The sequence below is a fragment of the Dendropsophus ebraccatus genome, chromosome 14, assembly GCF_027789765.1.
Source record: "Dendropsophus ebraccatus isolate aDenEbr1 chromosome 14, aDenEbr1.pat, whole genome shotgun sequence".
NCBI lineage: Eukaryota > Metazoa > Chordata > Amphibia > Anura > Hylidae > Dendropsophus > Dendropsophus ebraccatus.
In genome coordinates, this window is record NC_091467.1 from 54582120 (window position 1) to 54605329 (window position 23210).

A 23210-nucleotide genomic window follows, 5' to 3' on the forward strand; every position below is an offset into this window, starting at 1 on the left:
AACGTGGTATTTATGAGGTTACATTTTTGGAGAAAGGCGTCCTCCAGGATTGCCTGACCCGTTTGAGGAGATCCTGTGGTGATGCCAGAATGGAAGGAGTAGGTTTTGCGGAGCACGTTTTCGAAGAACACAAATTCATTGTGATTAAGATGTACTCACCACATGTTTCCTATGAAGTTATCGGTCCTTTCCTGGCAGGCTTTTTTAGTCACGTGAAACTGGTGGGAAAGATTATGAATGAATTTGATGTTTGGACCTCCAAATGGAAATTCCTTGTCAAGTGTGTAGCTGACCCCAACTTCCCAGGGGGAGTGAGGCTTCCACCTGCCCGTTTTAAAATTGGGAATACGAATGGCGACCTCTTTTTTAGTGGTATGCCAGCTTACTGCAGGAGATGCAAAAGCTACGGTCACACAAAAGAAACTTGTACGGCCCAATGTGATTACTGTGGGAGTGAGAATCACTCAAAAGAAGAGTGTGAGGCAGGGAAAAGATGTAGAACCTGCCAGAGAGTGGGACACTTATATGCTTTTTGTCCCCACAGAAAAAATCCTTGGACCAAGGGCCAAAAAGAACAAGCTGAGGCGCCCCCACAACCAGCTGAAACACAAAAAGAAGAAGAAAAAGAGGGAGAGGAGGAAGATTCTGAGGAAGAAGACGGAATGGACCAGACGGGCCCCCAAGGAGAGGAACCAGAAGGCAAAAACGAGATGGATACCTCGGAGGCACCCCGAGCGGCGGCTGGGAAACAAACACGCAAAGGTAAAAAGAGAGCCAGTAGGGCGACGAAAGTACCCCCCCAGGAAACTGGGGAAGTTGGGAAATCGGAAGACCCCGATCTGGCTCTCGGGGAGACTGGTGTACAGGAAAAACCGGAGGCTCCTAAAGGGAAAAGGCTGAGGGGCGACGGGAACTCAGCATTTGAAACCGGGGTAGCAGGAGAGGGGCCGAGGGAAGTACCCACGCAAGTGGGGAAACCTCTTGACGCCCCTCAAGAAGCCTACCACTCCTCTCGCCAGAGGAGAGGTTCAAAGGTTGCTACCCCGGTGGTATCCGAAACCCCGGTAAGTAGACAGCCGCCACCCCGAGAAGACTCATCAGCGGAGTCGGTGGGGGCGGCTCAGCCGGAGGGGGAGCCTCCGGATAAGTCACCGCCAGGTGAAGCGCCGCAATCAGATGAAGATCTCAATGGGCAAATAATATATGAGGGAGTCCGTGCGGCGCACACCGGTCTCCCCAAGTATGATTGCCGCCCGCTCGGGGAAATATTGAGTGATGGAAGTTCCTCTCCAGCATCCTCTATGTGCACAGTTGAATCTGAGGAAGGGGGTCTGTCTGGTCCCGCAAGTCCTTTTTAATCGACAATATTTTTTCTTATTTTACAATGTCGGAAATAAAAGGAATCTCCCTCAATGTGAGGGGCGCCAAGACAAAAAATAGAAGAGCTGCCCTTTTTAATTTTTTATCCTATTTTACGGCATCAGTATTTTTCCTGCAGGAGTGTGGCATACCACATGGCCCATGCTATGAGAAATATGAGAAAGACTGGAAGCATGGGCCATCCGTTTGGTCTGGGACAAACGACTCAAAATCAGCAGGGGTCGCCATTCTTTTTAAGGGAAATGTTTTAATTGAATCTTTTAATGAGATTTTACCAGGTCGGATTTTATTGGTCAAGGCTTTTATTAATGGTTTTAAGTGGCAATTTTTAAACTTTTATGGGTCACCTGATAAAAACGAACGAGCAAATATGTTGGAGATTTTACCCCTTTTTATTAACACGACTGATCCTTTTATTCTTGCAGGGGATTTTAATTGTGTTTTAAGAGGAGAACACCGGCTTTCCAACTCCAAAAGTAGAAATTATGACAAAACATCCTCCATTTTAAAGAACGTTATTTCCGATTTTAAGCTTAAAGACGTCTATAAAGAGAGCAATAGCAATGCTGCGACAGAAGCCGGTATGACCTGGAGCAATGCATCATGCAGCTCCAGGATTGATTTTATCTTTTGCTCAGAATCAGTGACCCCTTTTAATTGTGAACTTTTAACCAATATTTTTTCAGACCATAAATTATTATCTTTTTTAGTTAAAGCCGACGGTGTCAGAAAAGCCGGAAAAAAGACCTGGAGAATGAACATTTCCCTTTTAGAAGATCCGCAAGTTTTAACTGATTTTACCAATTTTTACAACAAATGTAGGCGTATGAGAAACCCCAAGGCTCCCATTAGCGGTTGGTGGGAGAAAATGAAAAAGAAAATTAAAGATTTTTTTATTAAATTAAGTATTAAAAAAGCACAGGAAAAGAGGGATTTTTACAATATTTTAAACATACGCCTACAGACCCTGCACAAGTTTAAAAAACATGGGATAGAAGTACAAGAAGAAATTTTAACAGTCAAAAAAGAAATATCTCGGGCATTGGAGCAGAAAGGAAAAGAAATTATTTTTCGCTCAAAAATTAAGCACATAGAAGAGGACGAAACTTGCTCGAGATATTTCTTTAAAAAAGTAACCCAGAAAAAGACGCAGATTGAAAATATGGAAGGAGAAAACGATGTGCAGGGGATTTTAAATGTTGTTTATAAATTTTATGCGGATCTTTTTAACACTAAAAGTGTTGATTTTAATTTTATGGAAGACTCATTGAAAGAGATCGCAAATGTTTTAGATCCTGTTTCACAGCTTTTTCTCTTACAGGAGCTGGCGGAACAGGAAGTTTTAGACACCGTTAAGAGTTTTAAATCTGGAAAGGTACCGGGCCCTGATGGTATACCCATTGAGTTTTATAGCACCTTTTATGACATTTTAAAAGATGATTTGTTTTGTCTTTTTAAAGAAGTTTTTAAGTCCAAAATATTGCCAGCATCATGGAGGAAAGGAGAGGTCTCCCTCCTTTTTAAAAAAGGAGATAAAACTGAAATAAAAAATTGGAGACCTATTACATTATTAAATTGTGACTACAAGATTATGGCAAAAATTTGCGCAAATAGACTTAAAAGCATAATAGATAAGATAGTGTCTCCCAACCAGGTATGTGGGGTGCCTGGTCGCAGCATCTGGGAGAATCTTAACCTTATAAAAGATGCCATAGAGGATACAAAATCAAGAAGAGGGATTTTAGCGGTTTTATCTATTGATTTTGAAAAAGCTTTTGATCGTGTCTCACACTTTTATCTGTTTAAAGTTTTAACAGCAATGGGTATACCGGAAGGTTTTTTATTGTCTTTAAAAGCCTTTTACGAGAATTGCTCTAGCAAAATAATTATTAATGGTTTTAAGACAAAAGACGTCCTTTTAAGTTCTGGAGTTAAACAGGGGTGTCCCTTGTCCCCACTACTTTTTATTTGTGCATTAGAGCCTCTTCTGTGTGCAATTCGGAAGGACAAGCAGATCCGTGGGGTGCCCCTCCCTGGTGGAGGAGGCACCGAGGCAAAGGTAGTGGGGTACATGGATGATGTGACGGTGCTTTGCAGGGACACCCTTGCACTCCAGAAAACTTTTAAACAGATCCAATTTTATTGCTGTGCCTCTGGTTTTAAAGTTAATTTTAACAAAAGTAGTATTTTAAATATTGGAGGCATGGTTTTAAAGGACATCCCGGTACCTGTGACTGAATCAGTCAACATTTTGGGAGTCTCTTTCAATGAGTCAAACGATGGTAAGCACAGTTGGGATATGGTGGCGCAAAAAATTAACCAGAAAATATGTATGTGGAACATGAGAGTTTTAACCATGGAAGGGAAAGTTTTAATAATAAAGATGGTTTTACTGCCCATTTTATTGTATTTAAGCCTAGTTTTCCCGCCCCCAGAAGCTATATTAAAAAAAATCACCAAAGCTTGTTTTAACTTTTTTTGGAGCTCTAAAATGGAGAAACTTAAAAGAGAGAGCGTTTTTAAGCCAAAGATGAAAGGGGGCAAAGACTTCCCTGATTTTAGCATGTTCCTTTTAATCAAGTATTTTTGCTTTGTTTTAAATAACCTTTTAAAAACCCACGATTGGTCCTATTTTATTCGCTACAACACTGGGTATTTTATGCGTAAAAACGGATGGTTTAAAATAGTTTTATCCAACCCTTATGCTTTTAACTTACCCGGTAGCTATGAGATTTTAGAAAAAATAGTGACGCAGTTTGGTTTTAAAGGGAAAGAACTAAATGATTTTAAAAATAGCAAGAAAATACTTTTAGATATAAAGAACAGTGGTTTTATTTGTCCAGTCCAGAATTTTAATGAAGAAAAATGCAAGAAAATATGGAGAATGACTAATATTTCGTATCTTTTTAACCCACAGAAAGATCTGGCCTGGAGCTGCGTTCATCAATGTCTTCCATGCCGGGCATTCCAGTATCGCCGAGGACTTGTGAGATCTGCCGCCTGCCCAAGGGAGGCCTGCCAGGAGGACGAAACTATCATGCATTTTTTATGGACTTGTCCATTTGCAAAAGAACTTTGGAAAAAAATATTCCCCTTGGTGCAGAAGCTGGCGGGTCTCAGGTTTTTACGTTATGGGACTATTTTATACGGCGAGCTGGAGTGTCCTACAAAAGACCAACAGATTTTGGCATGGAAGACTATAAACTGTGCAAAATTAGCGCTCTGGAAGGCCAGAAACATTCTTGTTTTTAAGCACGATGTTTTAACTGTGGATGACGTTTTAGGTTTATGTTTTAGCGAAATGTTTTTATACTATTTATTGGATAAAAAAAGAAATGTAAATACTTCCAACAAATGGTGTATAGAGGACTGGAACAAAATGTAATGCCATCATATCCCACTGTAATGATTTTATGATGTGAAGAAACTTTGATTGTTTTTAATTGTATGAAATAATTTTAATAAAAATGTTGATATCCCAAAAGGGATAGCCAACTCAAAAAAAAAATCTGTTCTTATCAGTTTAATATCTGATACGTCCCCTATCTGGGGACCATATATTAAATGGATTTTTAGAACAGGGAGATGGAAAAAGAGCTTGCTCTGTCCTCTCCAGGCATTGACCTGGTATTGCAGTGCCTCCAGGTTCAGTGCACCCCCTAATGAGTTTGCAAAAAACAGAGCAAAAGAATGAAGAAGGAAACAAGCCGGCTGCACCTGAAACTACTGTGTTGCAAGAAACATCCCTCGAGTGTGTTGTGCGCAGGTGGACCGACCCCGAAAAATTAGCCCGAGTGTGGCTACGAAAAGTTTGTTTGTCCAAGACTTGCTGGCCTCTGTTGCCATGGCAACCAACTGGCAGAGTTGTTTACAACTTGGCTGCCGGGCCAGTGCTGGTGATGTCATCGCGGGACGTGATGTCATCAAGGCTTTGCTGCTATACACAGCTGCCAGCACAACAAGCAGCTCAGTTGCAGCCGGTCAAGCGACCGAGCAGGTAGGTGGAAAGGTAGGTGCAGTTTATTAAACCGTTTCCTTTGGATTTGATTTCCTGGTGGCCGGCCGATGTATCCTGCTGATGCTGCCTGCCTACGGCTCCAGCTGGGAGAATTCACCCTCCATGTTCTTTGATAGATAGATTAGATACATTAGATAGAATAGATAGGATAGATAGATAGATAGATAGATAGATAGATAGATAGGTAGGTAGGTAGGTAGGTAGGTACTAATAATAAGCTAGCCAGCTAGGCAGCCAGCCACAGAGACAGCCAGCCAGCTACAGAGACAGCCAGCCAAAGAGCTAGCTGCATGTCATGTATGCCAGACAGAGACGGAGACAGAGACAGAGACGTGTATGTCTGCCATCCATCAGGTGGAAGCAGACGCAGTGTGATTGGGGGGTGGAGCTATTCAGATTTGAGAGCAGAAAGGAAGACAGAGGCAGTGCTAGGCAATAGGAGATGCAGTGTGAAAGCACGTCCGGTCCGCCATCTGAGAGGGTGGAGCGCATAATAGGGTATGTATGTCTGGCTTCGCCTTAACAAGAAGGACGTGGTGTCCGAGAAGGGGAGTTTTCGGGAAACCGTTGTGGCCATCGCTTCTCGGCCTTTTGGCTAAGATCAAGTGTAGTACCTTGTCTTACTGAACTGCCTTGACTTGACGGCTCAGGTCCTGGGGTACCCCCTGCACTCGGCCTTTGGGCATCGGCGATTTAATTCGTCTTAAGCTCACTGCAGCTATTGGGTGTAGGGCTATTCCCCAGGAACGAGAGTGAACCTTCCTCTCGGCCTGCTGCTCGATTGTCCTGTGCCCGACGGTTTGACCGGAGAACCACTTCGATCCCGCCTGCCGACGAACGATCGACGAAGACGCCCCGGAACCCCGAGAAGGAAGACGCTGAACCCCGAAGAAGCCGGCGACGAGGATTTGCATCTCTCCGCCCCCTTCGACGAGGATCTGCATAGCTCCGCCCACCAGGAAAGAGCTCGACCGGGAGAAGCGATGGCCTCTTCAGCACCAGCAGCGGAGATGAAGAAGACCCAGCAGAAGGAAGCGAGGAAGAGCCAGGAGGCCCGGGTCGTGGATGCCTCTTCCTCTGCCGCCCCAGCTCAGCCGACGACCAGCAAGGCTGCGGATCCAGGCGTCCCTACACTGCGGCCCTGGATGCGCACTACGGTGGCCATGCGACTGAAGAAGGTGGATGGTAGAGAGCCGGACATGTCTGAGGATGTGTTCGCTAAGAAGATGCTCCTGGACCAGGGTTTCTCCAAGGCTGAAACCCTCAGCATTTTCTTCTTCACTGGGATCTTCTATGTGACATTTGCCTCCTTCAACACCTGCAGGAGGTACTGGGAGGCGGTAAAGGCAGCGAGGCCCGAATCCCCTTTCTCTCGCTTTGTAAGCAACTGCTTAATCCAAAGGGAGGAGAGGCGGGTGACGGTTTCAATCCTTAACCCGTACATCCCAGGCAAGGACATCGCCACATTCCTTGCAAGGTACTGCACAGTGGTCAAGGAACCCTCCAAGATCCTGAGCAGCCTTGGATTCTGGACTGGCAAGTGGTCGGTGGTCGTGAGGCTCAACAGGGATGAGTCATCGGACGACGGTTTCCAGCACCTGCCTCAGGCTTTCTCTTTGGGTGACGCTCCAGGCTTCATCTATTACCCGGATATGCCGCAGATCTGCAGGAGATGCAGCAAGAAGGGTCATCAGGCGAAGGACTGCAGCGAAGATTCCTGTAGAGTCTGCCGAGTGCCGGGGCATGGGACCAAGGACTGTCCGAAGGCAAAAACCTGCAACCTCTGCGGCCATGCGGACCACAGCTACAGGGCCTGCCCCCAGAGGGAAAAGAGAACGTGGGCATCCGTGGTTGCCAAAGCTCCGACCGGCCAGCAGCTGGCCGTAGCCCAAGCAGCGCAGAAGCCCAAGGAGAAGGAGAAGAAGAAGAAGGAGGGTAAGAGGACGACGGCCCCTAACCCTCCCCCCACCCCCGCCCTCCCTACCCCTTCCCCCTCCCCTCCTTCCCCCCCTCCCCCCTCTCCCTCCCCGCCCACCCCCACTGAGGAATCCCTCCCCTATCCCATTGCCTCAGTGGGTCCCCTGTCCCCCGCCCCTACCCCCACCCTCCCACCCCACTCCCCCAACCCAGCAGCACTAACCTTTCCTCCCGCTGCTGTGGTTCTCTCCTTGGAGGATTTTCCCCCTCTTGTCCCCACAGTGGTTCCCGACAGGAAGAGGAAAGTGAGGGACAGCCCATCGGCTGAGACCTCCAAGAAAAAGATCATCGAGGTCTGCGAAGATGACCTCCCGGAGGAAAGCGACATGGATCAGGTGGTGGAGAATCTGGTCGACGAACCGGAGGCTTTCGACTTCGAGGACGTCCCAGAGAATGCACACCTGAAAGAGGCGCTGGAGGAGTGCATACGGGAATGGGTCGGGCCGGCGGGCCCCGAAGAAGAGGATCCGCCCGACCGGAGTGGTATCGTATGAGTCTGTGACTAACCCTTTTCTTTTCTCCCCATGGCTAATCTTTCCATCTTTAGCTTAAATGTGCGGAGTATGAGAGATAGGTCTAGATTCCAGACAGTTCTTTCGTTTTTAAATGCTCAGTTGTGCGATGTGTATATGTTGCAGGAATGTGCTCTGTCCTCTTCTAGGTCCTACAACCATCTGGCCAGGCAGTGGTCCCACGGTCCCTCCTACTGGTCCGGCGGGGGCGACTGTAAGTCCGCAGGGGTCGCCATCCTGATCAGGGGAGGCAACTTTACACTTGATTCTGTTCAGGAGCTTGTCTGTGGCAGATTGCTAATTGCAGACGGCTCTTGGGCGGGGGAGCCCGTAAGGCTCATCAATGTGTATGCCTCTCCTGAGAAGGGTGCGCGTCTGGAACTATTCCAGGCCCTGCGGGCCCAGCTCGCAACCTCCAGGGCTGTAGTGTTGGGTGGGGACTTCAACTGCCCCATTGAAGCGGACGGACGCAGTTCTGGGACATCTGTCAAGTTGGATGTCACATCCAAACTGCTCATCGAGATGGTGACTGAAGCATCCTTGCAGGACGTTGTTGGGTCCATCGGGAACGGCTCTGTTAATTATACATGGAGCCGCCCCGATGGCTCGCTCCGTTCTCGGATTGACTTTGTGTTTGCCTCTCGAGCAGTCAGGCAGACTAGGCACTCTATGGTTCCCTGCTTCTTCTCTGACCACAGGGCCATTCTGTTTCAAGGGGTTCTGGGCCATGGTTTCCCATCTGGCCCAGGCTCTTGGAAGCTGAATTGTGCTCTACTGGCTCAGGAGGAGGTTCTGGAGGAGCTTAGAGAGGCCTACATCGTATGGCGCAACGATAAATGTATGTTTGAGCGTGTTAGTGATTGGTGGGAATTTGTTAAGGTTCAATTTCGCAGTTTCTTTCAGGCCAAGAGTCGTCAACAGGCGTGCGGAAGAAAGAGGGACTTCAGGAGGCTGCAGCGCGAGCTGCGGTCACTGCAAGACCTTCTCCGGTGCGGCTGGGACGTGAAGGAGGAGCTGGAGGAGACCAAAAAGAGCTTGCAAAGGCACTTTGAGGAGGAATCCAAGCGAATCGTCTTCCGTTCCAAGGTGGAGAACCTGGAGAAGGGTGAGAAATGTAACTCGTTCTTTTTCAGGAAACTCCACGCCGGCCACACGCCCCTGACTGAGCTGCGGGATGAGACCGGAAGTTTGCGGAAGGGCAAAGAGGACGTGATGGGGGTTGTCACTAGCTTCTACCGCAGCCTCTACGCCCCGAAGACCACCGACTCCGAAGTGGCCGACGAGTTCCTGTCAGGTATCACTAACGTTGTTGATCCCGCAGGTGTGTCGGCCATGGACGCCCCCTTGACGGTGGGGGAGCTGCTCTCTGCCGCTAAATCCTTTAGGCCTGGCAGGACCCCGGGCAGTGATGGTCTCCCAGCGGAGCTCTATGTAGCGCTGGGGGATCTCATTTGCCCGGACCTGTTGGAGCTGTACGAGGAGATGGTGGTGGAGGGCAGAATGCCTCCGTCGTTGAGGGAGGGTACGATCACGATCCTGTATAAGCGGAAGGGGGAGAGATGTGACTTGAAAAATTGGCGTCCCATCTCTCTCTTGAACGTGGACTACAAGATCCTCGCCAAGGTGCTGGCCAACCGGCTGAAGAAGGTCATCGGTCAGGTCGTCCATCTGGACCAGACCTGTGGCATTCCCGGCCGCAGGATCGCAGACAGCCTCGCCCTAGTGAGGGACACGGTCCATTACATCCAAAGCCGCCGTGCACACGCGGCCCTGGTCAGCCTCGATCAGGAGAAGGCTTTCGACCGGGTCTCTCACGAGTTCATGGGCAGGGCACTGCGTAGGTTAGGACTTGGTGATATGTTTTGTCGTTTTGTTAACGTGATGTATTTTGATATTTTCAGCAGGGTACTGGTGAACGGCTGGAAGACTGACCCCTTTCCGGTTCTTTCTGGGGTCAGACAAGGCTGCCCTCTCTCACCTCTCCTTTTTGTTTGTGTTATAGAATCCTTCGCGGAGGCTATACGGCAGAACGGAGAGATCAGAGGGATCACCGTACCCGGACCCGATCGACACGAGGTCAAGTGCTCGCTGTACATGGACGACGTGACCGTCTTCTGCGCTGACCAGCGTTCGGTGACCGCACTCGTCCAGACCTGCGAGAAGTTCGGAAAGGCTTCAGGGGCAAAGGTCAACTGCGGGAAGTCGGAGGCTATGCTCTTCGGGGAGTGGCACCTGGCTTCCTCCGCCCCCTTCCCGTTTACCATCAAACCGGACTTCATCAAGATCCTTGGAGTCTGGTTCGGAAAGGAAGGCGCGGCCCTCAAGTCCTGGGAAGAGCGATTGGCTAAGGTCAATACGAAGATCGGGCTGTGGAGCCTCAGACACCTCACCATTGAGGGCAAAGCATTGGTCCTGAGGAACGAAGTTCTGCCTGTGCTCCAGTACACCGCACAGGCCTGGCCCCCCCATGTCACCGTCTGCAGGGCCATCACCAGGACCGTGTTTTGTTTCATCTGGGGCTCCAAAATGGACAGAGTGAAGCGCTCCGTGATGTACAAGGAACCCCGCAAGGGCGGAAAAGGTGTTCCGGATATCCCTACCTTGCTGCGGGCAGCCTTTGTATGTGACTGTGTGCGGAGGACTCTGCAACAGAAAAATGGCTCTGCGGGCAGGTCCATGTCTCGCCTGTTCCTCCTCCCCCTCTGGAGGGGTCTGAGCTGGGACAAGTGGGACAGCTCCATCCCTTACAACTGGCACACTCCCTGGTTCTACGGGGGCGTCGTCAAGTTTGTGAGGGAACACCAACTGGAGGGACTCAAGCCCGACTTGTGGAAGCCAAAAACTGTCCACAAGCTCATCAGAGCACAGGACTCTATGGAGCTCGTTCCAGGGCTCACTGCGGCCACCGCAGAGACTGTATGGACTAATGTGGCTTCGGCGAAGTTGACCAACGGGCACAAGGACTTGTCTTGGATGGCCATTCAGGGGGGACTGCCTTTGAGGTCATTCATGTATGCCCGCAACCTGTGCAAAACGCGGTACTGCCCCCGGTGCCCCTTCGTGGAGGAAACATCTTTGCACCTCTTTTGGCAGTGTCCGTTTGCTCAGGGCCTGTTGGACGCCCTGGAACTTGAACTCAGTGACTGTGTGCCCAGGAACAGGCTAACGCACTGCGCGGTGCTGTACGGCCTGTTCCCTGGGAATCTCGGCGATGAGGCAACCCGGGAGGCCTGGCGCCTTATGAACTGTTTTAAGGACGCTATATGGCTTGCCAGGAACCGCCTCATTCTGAAGAAGGAGAGGATGTCCTTTCTGGACTGCCGCAGGCTGGTTCACAGCCTGCTCAGAGACTATTCCATCATGGACAGATCGGACCAGGAAGAAGAGGATTGATACCCCTCTCCTTCCCCCTCTCCCCTTGTGTTGTGTTGTCTTTCAATAAAGCTTCGGGCCTGTGATTTCCCTTCCCTACCCCCCTCTTTCCCACCCCCCTTACCCCATCACTTGTCTGTATTGCTTTATTGTTTGTTGTTTTAGGATTGTTAAGGTATGCGGGAATGCTAGTGTAGCGGGTGGTATGATGTATAGCGTAGGGAGCCTGTGCTGTATGTTGTACCATGGTGCTGAGTATGTAGTGTCTTATTTATTGAACTGTGCTGCGTCACAGTTTATGTATGCCTGACGACGACTGATTGTAATAAAGATATTTTCAATCAAAAAAAATCTGTTCTTATCAGTTTAATATCTGATACGTCCCCTATCTGGGGACCATATATTAAATGGATTTTTAGAACAGGGAGATGGAAAAAGAGCTTGCTCTGTCCTCTCCAGGCATTGACCTGGTATTGCAGTGCCTCCAGGTTCAGTGCACCCCCTAATGAGTTTGCAAAAAACAGAGCAAAAGAATGAAGAAGGAAACAAGCCGGCTGCACCTGAAACTACTGTGTTGCAAGAAACATCCCTCGAGTGTGTTGTGCGCAGGTGGACCGACCCCGAAAAATTAGCCCGAGTGTGGCTACGAAAAGTTTGTTTGTCCAAGACTTGCTGGCCTCTGTTGCCATGGCAACCAACTGGCAGAGTTGTTTACAACTTGGCTGCCGGGCCAGTGCTGGTGATGTCATCGCGGGACGTGATGTCATCAAGGCTTTGCTGCTATACACAGCTGCCAGCACAACAAGCAGCTCAGTTGCAGCCGGTCAAGCGACCGAGCAGGTAGGTGGAAAGGTAGGTGCAGTTTATTAAACCGTTTCCTTTGGATTTGATTTCCTGGTGGCCGATGTATCCTGCTGATGCTGCCTGCCTACGGCTCCAGCTGGGAGAATTCACCCTCCATGTTCTTTGATAGATAGATTAGATACATTAGATAGAATAGATAGGATAGATAGATAGATAGATAGATAGATAGATAGATAGGTAGGTAGGTAGGTAGGTAGGTACTAATAATAAGCTAGCCAGCTAGGCAGCCAGCCACAGAGACAGCCAGCCAGCTACAGAGACAGCCAGCCAAAGAGCTAGCTGCATGTCATGTATGCCAGACAGAGACGGAGACAGAGACAGAGACGTGTATGTCTGCCATCCATCAGGTGGAAGCAGACGCAGTGTGATTGGGGGGTGGAGCTATTCAGATTTGAGAGCAGAAAGGAAGACAGAGGCAGTGCTAGGCAATAGGAGATGCAGTGTGAAAGCACGTCCGGTCCGCCATCTGAGAGGGTGGAGCGCATAATAGGGTATGTATGTCTGGCTTCGCCTTAACAAGAAGGACGTGGTGTCCGAGAAGGGGAGTTTTCGGGAAACCGTTGTGGCCATCGCTTCTCGGCCTTTTGGCTAAGATCAAGTGTAGTATCTGTTGCTGCACTTGTGTCGAAGTCGGAAGGTACTCGGGTACCCCTCTCCTCGGCCTTGTGGGATCGCCTACTTCGGTGGGCTAAACCCGCATGTAGCTATTGGGGAGAGGGCTTAGTCCCAGGGTAACGAGCTGCGATCCCCCAGCCCCTGAGACCACCCGGTCTTAGTGGGCACCTTGGTGCGTTGGTGCGTTGACTGGTGCGTTACCTTCTGGCGTAGGAACTTCCTGGGGTACCCTGACCCTTGGCCTTGGGCGAGGGTTCCACTCTTGTAGTGGAATTCGGACCCTTGCTGCTATTAGGGGGAAGGCTTAGTCCCCAGGGAGGGAATACGTCCGCCTTTCTATTTGGGACCTAGTCTCAATAGATTGGCTTGGCGGAAAACATCATGCAGGAGGAGGGCGCGGCAGATATGGATCCCGATCCAGTCGGGAGTTCATACTCTATCCCGGCGTACGCCAGGATAAAGAACACTGTGCGAATTTTTTATGAGGCAGGTGGAAAAGATCCACGAGGACTAAGGCATGTCATCCAAGACGTCCTTTTTGACATTGGAGGAGTCCGCAAGACTGAAATCATGGCGATCCAGGATTATCCCAAACGTGGTATTTATGAGGTTACATTTTTGGAGAAAGGCGTCCTCCAGGATTGCCTGACCCGTTTGAGGAGATCCTGTGGTGATGCCAGAATGGAAGGAGTAGGTTTTGCGGAGCACGTTTTCGAAGAACACAAATTCATTGTGATTAAGATGTACTCACCACATGTTTCCTATGAAGTTATCGGTCCTTTCCTGGCAGGCTTTTTTAGTCACGTGAAACTGGTGGGGAAGATTATGAATGAATTTGATGTTTGGACCTCCAAATGGAAATTCCTTGTCAAGTGTGTAGCTGACCCCAACTTCCCAGGGGGAGTGAGGCTTCCACCTGCCCGTTTTAAAATTGGGAATACGAATGGCGACCTCTTTTTTAGTGGTATGCCAGCTTACTGCAGGAGATGCAAAAGCTACGGTCACACAAAAGAAACTTGTACCGCCCAGTGTGATTACTGTGGGAGTGAGAATCACTCAAAAGAAGAGTGTGAGGCAGGGAAAAGATGTAGAACCTGTCAGAGAGTGGGACACTTATATGCTTTTTGTCCCCACAGAAAAAATCCTTGGACCAAGGGCCAAAAAGAACAAGCTGAGGCGCCCCCACAACCAGCTGAAACGCAAAAAGAAGAAGAAAAAGAGGGAGAGGAGGAAGATTCTGAGGAAGAAGACGGAATGGACCAGACGGGCCCCCAAGGAGAGGAACCAGAAGGCAAAAATGAGATGGATACCTCGGAGGCACCCCGAGCGGCGGCTGGGAAACAAACACGCAAAGGTAAAAAGAGAGCCAGTAGGGCGACGAAAGTACCCCCCCAGGAAACTGGGGAAGTTGGGAAATCGGAAGACCCCGATCTGGCTCTCGGGGAGACTGGTGTACAGGAAAAACCGGAGGCTCCTAAAGGGAAAAGGCTGAGGGGCGACGGGAACTCAGCATTTGTAACCGGGGTAGCAGGAGAGGGGCCGAGGGAAGTACCCACGCAAGTGGGGAAACCTCTTGACGCCCCTCAAGAAGCCTACCACTCCTCTCGCCAGAGGAGAGGTTCAAAGGTTGCTACCCCGGTGGTATCCGAAACCCCGGTAAGTAGACAGCCGCCACCCCGAGAAGACTCATCAGCGGAGTCGGGGGGGGCGGCCCAGCCGGAGGGGGAGCCTCCGGATAAGCCACCACCAGGTGAAGCGCCGCAATCAGATGAAGATCTCAATGGGCAAATAATATATGAGGGAGTCCGTGCGGCGCACACCGGTCTCCCCAAGTATGATTGCCGCCCGCTCGGGGAAATATTGAGTGATGGAAGTTCCTCTCCAGCATCCTCTATGTGCACAGTTGAATCTGAGGAAGGGGGTCTGTCTGGTCCCGCAAGTCCTTTTTAATCGACAATAATTTTTCTTATTTTACAATGTCGGAAATAAAAGGAATCTCCCTCAATGTGAGGGGCGCCAAGACAAAAAATAGAAGAGCTGCCCTTTTTAATTTTTTATCCTATTTTACGGCATCAGTATTTTTCCTGCAGGAGTGTGGCATACCACATGGCCCATGCTATGAGAAATATGAGAAAGACTGGAAGCATGGGCCATCCGTTTGGTCTGGGACAAACGACTCAAAATCAGCAGGGGTCGCCATTCTTTTTAAGGGAAATGTTTTAATTGAATCTTTTAATGAGATTTTACCAGGTCGGATTTTATTGGTCAAGGCTTTTATTAATGGTTTTAAGTGGCAATTTTTAAACTTTTATGGGTCACCTGATAAAAACGAACGAGCAAATATGTTGGAGATTTTACCCCTTTTTATTAACACGACTGATCCTTTTATTCTTGCAGGGGATTTTAATTGTGTTTTAAGAGGAGAACGCCGGCTTTCCAACTCCACAAGTCGAAATTATGACAAAACATCCTCCATTTTAAAGAACGTTATTTCCGATTTTAAGCTTAAAGACGTCTATAAAGAGAGCAATAGCAATGCTGCGACAGAAGCCGGTATGACCTGGAGCAATGCATCATGCAGCTCCAGGATTGATTTTATCTTTTGCTCAGAATCAGTGACCCCTTTTAATTGTGAACTTTTAACCAATATTTTTTCAGACCATAAATTATTATCTTTTTTAGTTAAAGCCGACGGTGTCAGAAAAGCCGGAAAAAAGACCTGGAGAATGAACATTTCCCTTTTAGAAGATCCGCAAGTTTTAACTGATTTTACCAATTTTTACAACAAATGTAGGCGTATGAGAAACCCCAAGGCTCCCATCAGCGGTTGGTGGGAGAAAATGAAAAAGAAAATTAAAGATTTTTTTATTAAATTAAGTATTAAAAAAGCACAGGAAAAGAGGGATTTTTACAATATTTTAAACATACGCCTACAGACCCTGCACAAGTTTAAAAAATATGGGATAGAAGTACAAGAAGAAATTTTAACAGTCAAAAAAGAAATATCTCGGGCATTGGAGCAGAAAGGAAAAGAAATTATTTTTCGCTCAAAAATTAAGCACATAGAAGAGGACGAAACTTGCTCGAGATATTTCTTTAAAAAAGTAACCCAGAAAAAGACGCAGATTGAAAATATGGAAGGAGAGAACGATGTGCAGGGGATTTTAAATGTTGTTTATAAATTTTATGCGGATCTTTTTAACACTAAAAGTGTTGATTTTAATTTCATGGAAGACTCATTGAAAGAGATCGCAAATGTTTTAGATCCTGTTTCACAGCTTTTTCTCTTACAGGAGCTGGCGGAACAGGAAGTTTTAGACACCGTTAAGAGTTTTAAATCTGGAAAGGTACCGGGCCCTGATGGTATACCCATTGAGTTTTATAGCACCTTTTATGACATTTTAAAAGATGATTTGTTCTGTCTTTTTAAAGAAGTTTTTAAGTCCAAAATATTGCCAGCATCATGGAGGAAAGGAGAGGTCTCCCTCCTTTTTAAAAAAGGAGATAAAACTGAAATAAAAAATTGGAGACCTATTACATTATTAAATTGTGACTACAAGATTATGGCAAAAATTTGCGCAAATAGACTTAAAAGCATAATAGATAAGATAGTGTCTCCCAACCAGGTATGTGGGGTGCCTGGTCGCAGCATCTGGGAGAATCTTAACCTTATAAAAGATGCCATAGAGGATACAAAATCAAGAAGAGGGATTTTAGCGGTTTTATCTATTGATTTTGAAAAAGCTTTTGATCGTGTCTCACACTTTTATCTGTTTAAAGTTTTAACAGCAATGGGTATACCGGAAGGTTTTTTATTGTCTTTAAAAGCCTTTTACGAGAATTGCTCTAGCAAAATAATTATTAATGGTTTTAAGACAAAAGACGTCCTTTTAAGTTCTGGAGTTAAACAGGGGTGTCCCTTGTCCCCACTACTTTTTATTTGTGCATTAGAGCCTCTTCTGTGTGCAATTCGGAAGGACAAGCAGATCCGTGGGGTGCCCCTCCCTGGTGGAGGAGGCACCGAGGCAAAGGTAGTGGGGTACATGGATGATGTGACGGTGCTTTGCAGGGACACCCTTGCACTCCAGAAAACTTTTAAACAGATTCAATTTTATTGCTGTGCCTCTGGTTTTAAAGTTAATTTTAACAAAAGTAGTATTTTAAATATTGGAGGCATGGTTTTAAAGGACATCCCGGTACCTGTGACTGAATCAGTCAACATTTTGGGAGTCTCTTTCAATGAGTCAAACGATGGTAAGCACAGTTGGGATATGGTGGCGCAAAAAATTAACCAGAAAATATGTATGTGGAACATGAGAGTTTTAACCATGGAAGGGAAAGTTTTAATAATAAAGATGGTTTTACTGCCCATTTTATTGTATTTAAGCCTAGTTTTCCCGCCCCCAGAAGCTATATTAAAAAAAATCACCAAAGCTTGTTTTAACTTCTTTTGGAGCTCTAAAATGGAGAAACTTAAAAGAGAGAGCGTTTTTAAGCCAAAGATGAAAGGGGGCAAAGACTTCCCTGATTTTAGCATGTTCCTTTTAATCAAGTATTTTTGCTTTGTTTTAAATAACCTTTTAAAAACCCACGATTGGTCCTATTTTATTCGCTACAACACTGGGTATTTTATGCGTAAAAACGGATGGTTTAAAATAGTTTTATCCAACCCTTATGCTTTTAACTTACCCGGTAGCTATGAGATTTTAGAAAAAATAGTGACGCAGTTTGGTTTTAAAGGGAAAGAACTAAATGATTTTAAAAATAGCAAGAAAATACTTTTAGATATAAAGAACAGTGGTTTTATTTGTCCAGTCCAGAATTTTAATGAAGAAAAATGCAAGAAAATATGGAGAATGACTAATATTTCGTATCTTTTTAACCCACAGAAAGATCTGGCCTGGAGCTGCGTTCATCAATGTCTTCCATGCCGGGCATTCCAGTATCGCCGAGGACTTGTGAGATCTGCCGCCTGCCCAAGGGAGGCCTGCCAGGAGGACGAAACTATCATGCATTTTTTATGGACTTGTCCATTTGCAAAAGAACTTTGGAAAAAAATATTCCCCTTGGTGCAGAAGCTGGCGGGTCTCAGGTTTTTACGTTATGGGACTATTTTATACGGCGAGCTGGAGTGTCCTACAAAAGTCCAACAGATTTTGGCATGGAAGACTATAAACTGTGCAAAATTAGCGCTCTGGAAGGCCAGAAACATTCTTGTTTTTAAGCACGATGTTTTAACTGTGGATGACGTTTTAGGTTTATGTTTTAGCGAAATGTTTTTATACTATTTATTGGATAAAAAAAGAAAGGTAAATACTTCCAACAAATGGTGTATAGAGGACTGGAACAAAATGTAATGCCATCATATCCCACTGTAATGATTTTATGATGTGAAGAAACTTTGATTGTTTTTAATTGTATGAAATAATTTTAATAAAAATGTTGATATCCCAAAAGGGATAGCCAACTCAAAAAAAAAAATCTGTTGCTGCACTTGTGTCGAAGTCAAGAGGTACTCGGGTACCCCTCTCCTCGGCCTTGCGGGATCGCCTACTTCGGTGGGCTAAACCTGCTTGTAGCTATTGGGGAGAGGGCTTAGTCCCAGGGTAACGAGTTGCGATCCCCCCAGCCACTGAGATCACCCGGTCTCAGTTTGGCAATTGTTGCGTCGAATAGGCTTCTTTGGTGCGTTCCTTCCGGACGTAGGATCTTCCTGGGGTACCCTGAACCTTGGCCTTGGGGGAGGGTCCCGCTCTTGTAGTGGGATCTGAACCCTTGCTGCTATTAGGGGGAAGGCTTAGTCCCCAGGAGGAGAATACGTCCACCTATTCATTTGGGACCCAGTCTCAGTGAATTGGTTTGCAGCGACAACATGCAGGAGGCGGGCACGGCTGAGACGGATCCCGACCCGGTCGGGCATCCACGCTCTATCCCGGCATATGCCAGGATAAAAAATACGATGCGTATTTTTTATGAGGCAGGTGGAAAAGACCAAAGAGGATTGAGACATGTCATCCAGGACATTCTCTGCGGAATTGGAGGAGTTCGCAAAGCCGAAATATTGGCGATCCAGGACTACCCAAAGCGAGGTATTTACGAAGTTACATTCTGTCAGAAAGGCGTCCTCCAGGATTGCCTGACTCGTTTGGGGAGGTCCTGTGATGACCCAAAGATGAAGGGAGTCGGCTTTGTGGAACATGTTTTCGAAGAACACAAATTCGTGGTGATTAAGATGTACTCACCGTATGTTTCATATGAGGCTATTGGTCCCTTCCTGGCAGGCTTTTTCAGTCACGTGAAACTGGTGGGGAAAATAATGAACGAATTTGATGTTTGGACCTCCAAGTGGAAATTCCTCGTGAAATGTATAGCTGACCCCAGCTTCCCAGGGGGAGTGAGGCTTCCACCTGCCCGTTTTAAAATTGGGAACACGAATGGCGACCTCTTTTTTAGTGGTATGCCAGCTTTCTGCAGGAGATGTAAAACCTATGGGCACACAAAAGACGACTGTTCAGCCCAATGTGATTATTGCGGTAGCGAAAACCACTCCAAAGAGGAATGCGAAATGGGCAAGAGATGCAGAACATGTCAGAGAGTGGGTCATTTATTTTCCTCTTGTCCTCACAGGAAAAATCCATGGAGCAAGGGTCAAAAGGAGCAAGTAGTGACGCCCCCACAAGCAGCTGAAGAAGAAAAAGAAGAAAAAGAGGGAGATGAAGAAGAATCTGAAGAGGAAGCTGAAATGGACCAGACGGACCCCCGAGGAGAGGAACCGGAGAGCAGAGACGAGATGGACACCTCGGAGGTACCCCGGGAGGCGGCTGGAAAGCAGGCTAGAAAAGGTAAAAAGAGAGCCAATAGGGGGACGAAAGTACCCCCCCAGGAAACTGGGGATGATGGGAAATCGGTTGACCCCGATTTGGCTCTCGGGGAGACTGGCGCACAAGAGAAACCGGAGGCTCCTAAGGGGAAAAGGCTAAAGGGCAATGAGGGCTCGAAGTCTGTTGCTGGGGTAGCTGGAGAGGGGTCGAGGGAAGTACCCACTGAGGTGGGGAAACCTCTTGAAGCCCCTCAAAAAGCCTACCACTCCTCTAGCCAGAGGAGGGGTTCAAAGGTTGCTACCCCGGCAGTGCCTGAAACCCCAGTAAGCGAACAACCACCACCCCGGGTAGACTCATCGGTAGAGTCTGGGGTGGTGCCAAAACCAGAAGGGGAGCCTCCGGATGGGCCACCGCCAGGTGGAGCGCCACCAGATGAAGATCCCTATAGGTCAACATTTTACGGGGGAGTCTGTGTGGCGCAAGCCGGTCTCCCCATTTACGATAGCCGCCTGCTTGGGGGAAATCTGAGTGAAGGTAGTTCCTCTCCAGCCTCATCGTTGTGCACAGTGGAGTCTGAGGAGGGGAGTCTGTCTGGTCCCGCAAGTCCGTTTTAAGAAGAACTTGCTAATTTTTCCCAAAAATAACCATGTCTGAAATCAAAGGCATCTCCCTCAATGTGAGGGGCGTCAAAACAAAAAACAGAAGAGCGGCCCTTTTTAATTTTTTATCTTATTTTACTGCATCAGTATTCTTCCTGCAGGAGTGTGGCATACCACATGGCCCATGCTATAAAAAATATGAAAAGGACTGGAAGCATGGGCCATCCGTTTGGTCTGGGGCAAACGAATCAAAATCAGCAGGGGTCGCCATTCTTTTTAAGGGAAATGTTTTTATTGAATCTTTTAATGAGATTTTACCAGGTCGGATTTTATTGGTCAAAGCTTTTATTAATGGTTTTAAGTGGCAATTTTTAAACTTTTATGGGTCACCTGATAAAAATGAACGCGCAAAAATGCTGGAAATTTTACCCCTTTTTACTAACACGTCTGATCCTTTTATTCTTGCAGGGGATTTTAACTGTGTTTTAAAAGGAGAAAGCCGGCTTTCCAGTTCCGCAAGTATAAATTATGATAAGACATCTTCCATGTTAAAAAATGTTGTCTCTGATTTTAAATTAAAAGATGTATATAAAGAGTGTAATAACAACACTACAACGGAAGCCGGCATGACCTGGAGTAATGCATCGAGTAGCTCCAGGATTGATTTTATTTTTTGCTCTGAATCAGTGACCCCTTTTAATTGCGAACTTTTAACTAATGTTTTTTCAGACCATAAGTTATTATCATTTTTAATTAAAGCTGACGGTGTCAGGAAAAATGGTAAAAAGACCTGGAAAATGAACATTTCCCTTTTAGAAGATCCGCAAGTTTTAACAGATTTTACCAGTTTTTATAATAAATGTAGGCGTATAAAAGACCCCAAAACTCCCATCAGCAGTTGGTGGGAGAAAATGAAAAAGAAGATTAAAGATTTTTTTATCCAACTAAGTATTAAGAAGGCTCAAGAAAAAAGGGATTTTTATAATAACTTAAATATACGCCTACAGACCCTGCACAAGCTAAAAAAACACGGAATTGAAGTACAAGAAGACCTTTTAATAGTTAAAAAAGAAATATCTCGGACACTGGAACAAAGAGGGAAAGAGATTATTTTCCGCTCCAAAATAAAGCATATAGAAGAAGATGAGACGTGCTCGAGATATTTCTTTAAAAAAATCAACCAGAAGAAGATACAAATTATGGAAGGAGAAAGCGATGTGCAGGGGGTTTTAAAAACTGTTCATAATTTTTATGCGGATCTTTTTAGCCCTAAATGTATTGATTTTAATTTTATGGAAGACTCATTGAAAGAGATCACAAATGTTTTAGATCCTGTTTCACAGCAATTTCTTTTACGGGAGCTGGCGGAACAGGAAGTTTTAGACACTATCAAGAGTTTTAAATCTGGAAAGGTACCGGGCCCTGATGGTATACCCATTGAGTTTTATAAAACCTTTTATGACATTTTAAAAGATGATTTATTCTGTCTTTTTAAAGAAGTTTTTAAGTCTAAAAAATTGCCCCAATCATGGAGGAAAGGAGAGGTCTCCCTCCTTTTTAAAAAAGGAGACAAAAGTGAAATAAAAAATTGGAGACCTATCACACTACTTAACTGCGATTACAAAGTTATGGCAAAAATATGTGCAAATAGACTTAAGGACATTATAGGAAAAATAATATTTCCCAACCAGGTGTGCGGGGTCCCTGGACGCAGTATTTGGGAGAATCTTAATTTAATTAAAGATGTCATAGAAGATACGAAATCGAGAAGTGGAGTTTTAGCAGTTTTATCTATAGATTTCGAAAAAGCGTTTGACCGTGTTTCGCACTTTTATTTGTTTAAAGTTTTAACAGCAATGGGTATACCGGAAGGATTTTTATTGTCTTTAAAAGCCTTTTACGAAAACTGTACAAGTAAAATAATTATTAATGGTTTTAAGACAAAAGATGTCCTTTTAAGTTCTGGAGTTAAGCAGGGGTGTCCCTTGTCCCCACTACTTTTTATCTGTGCTTTGGAGCCTCTTTTATGCGCAATTCGAAGAGACAAACAGATTCGTGGTGTGCCCCTCCCTGGTGGAGGAGGCAATGAGGCTAAGGTAGTGGGGTACATGGATGACGTGACGGTGCTTTGTAGGGACACCCTGGCACTCCAGAAAACTTTTAAACAGATCCAATTTTATTGCTGTGCTTCTGGTTTTAAAGTTAATTTTAGTAAAAGTAGCATTTTAAATATCGGAGGCATGGTTTTAAAGGATATCCCGGTACCTGTGACTGATTCAGTCAACATTTTGGGAGTCTCTTTCAATGAGTCAAACGATGGCAAACACAGTTGGGATATGGTGGCTCAAAAGATTAACCAGAAAATATGTATGTGGAACATGAGAGTTTTAACGATGGAGGGGAAAGTTTTAATAATAAAAATGGTTTTACTGCCCATTTTATTATATTTAAGCTTAGTCTTCCCCCCCCCAGATGTTTTACTTAAAAAAATCACCAAGGCCTGTTTCACCTTCTTTTGGAGTTCCAAAATGGAAAAACTCAAAAGAGAGAGTGTTTTTAAGCCAAAGGTGAAAGGAGGTAAAGACTTCCCTGATTTTAGCATGTTCCTTTTAATCAAGTACTTTTGTTTTGTTTTAAATGGCCTTTTAAAAACCCATGACTGGTCATATTTTATCCGCTACAATACTGGGTATTTTATGCGTAAGAACGGATGGTTTAAAACAATTTTATCCAACCCATATGCTTTTAATTTACCCCGTAGCTACAAGATTTTAGAAAAGATAGTGACTCAGTTTGGTTTTAAAGGGAAAGAGTTGGACACTTTTAAAAACAGCAAAAAAGTACTTTTAGATATTAAAAACAGTGGTTTTATTTGTCCAGTCCAAAATTTTAATGAAGAAAAATGTAAAAAAATATGGAGAATGATTAACATTTCGTACCTTTTTAATTCACAGAAGGATCTGGCCTGGAGCTGCGTTCATCAATGTCTTCCATGCCGGGCATTTCAGTATCGCCGAGGACTTGTGAGATCTGCCGCCTGCCCAAGGGAGGC

General features: G+C 46.0%; 4 pseudogenes; all 4 read left to right on the forward strand.

Annotated features, from left to right (window-relative positions):
* Positions 1-4867: 4867 nt before the first annotated feature.
* LOC138773512 (U2 spliceosomal RNA) lies at positions 4868-5041 on the forward strand (annotated as a pseudogene).
* A 932-nt stretch (positions 5042-5973) lies between these two features.
* On the forward strand, positions 5974-6116 carry LOC138773123 (U2 spliceosomal RNA; annotated as a pseudogene).
* A 5474-nt stretch (positions 6117-11590) lies between these two features.
* Positions 11591-11763, forward strand: LOC138773471 (U2 spliceosomal RNA; annotated as a pseudogene).
* Positions 11764-12691: 928 nt separating this feature from the next.
* Positions 12692-12829, forward strand: LOC138773664 (U2 spliceosomal RNA; annotated as a pseudogene).
* The last annotated feature ends 10381 nt before the right edge of the window (positions 12830-23210 follow it).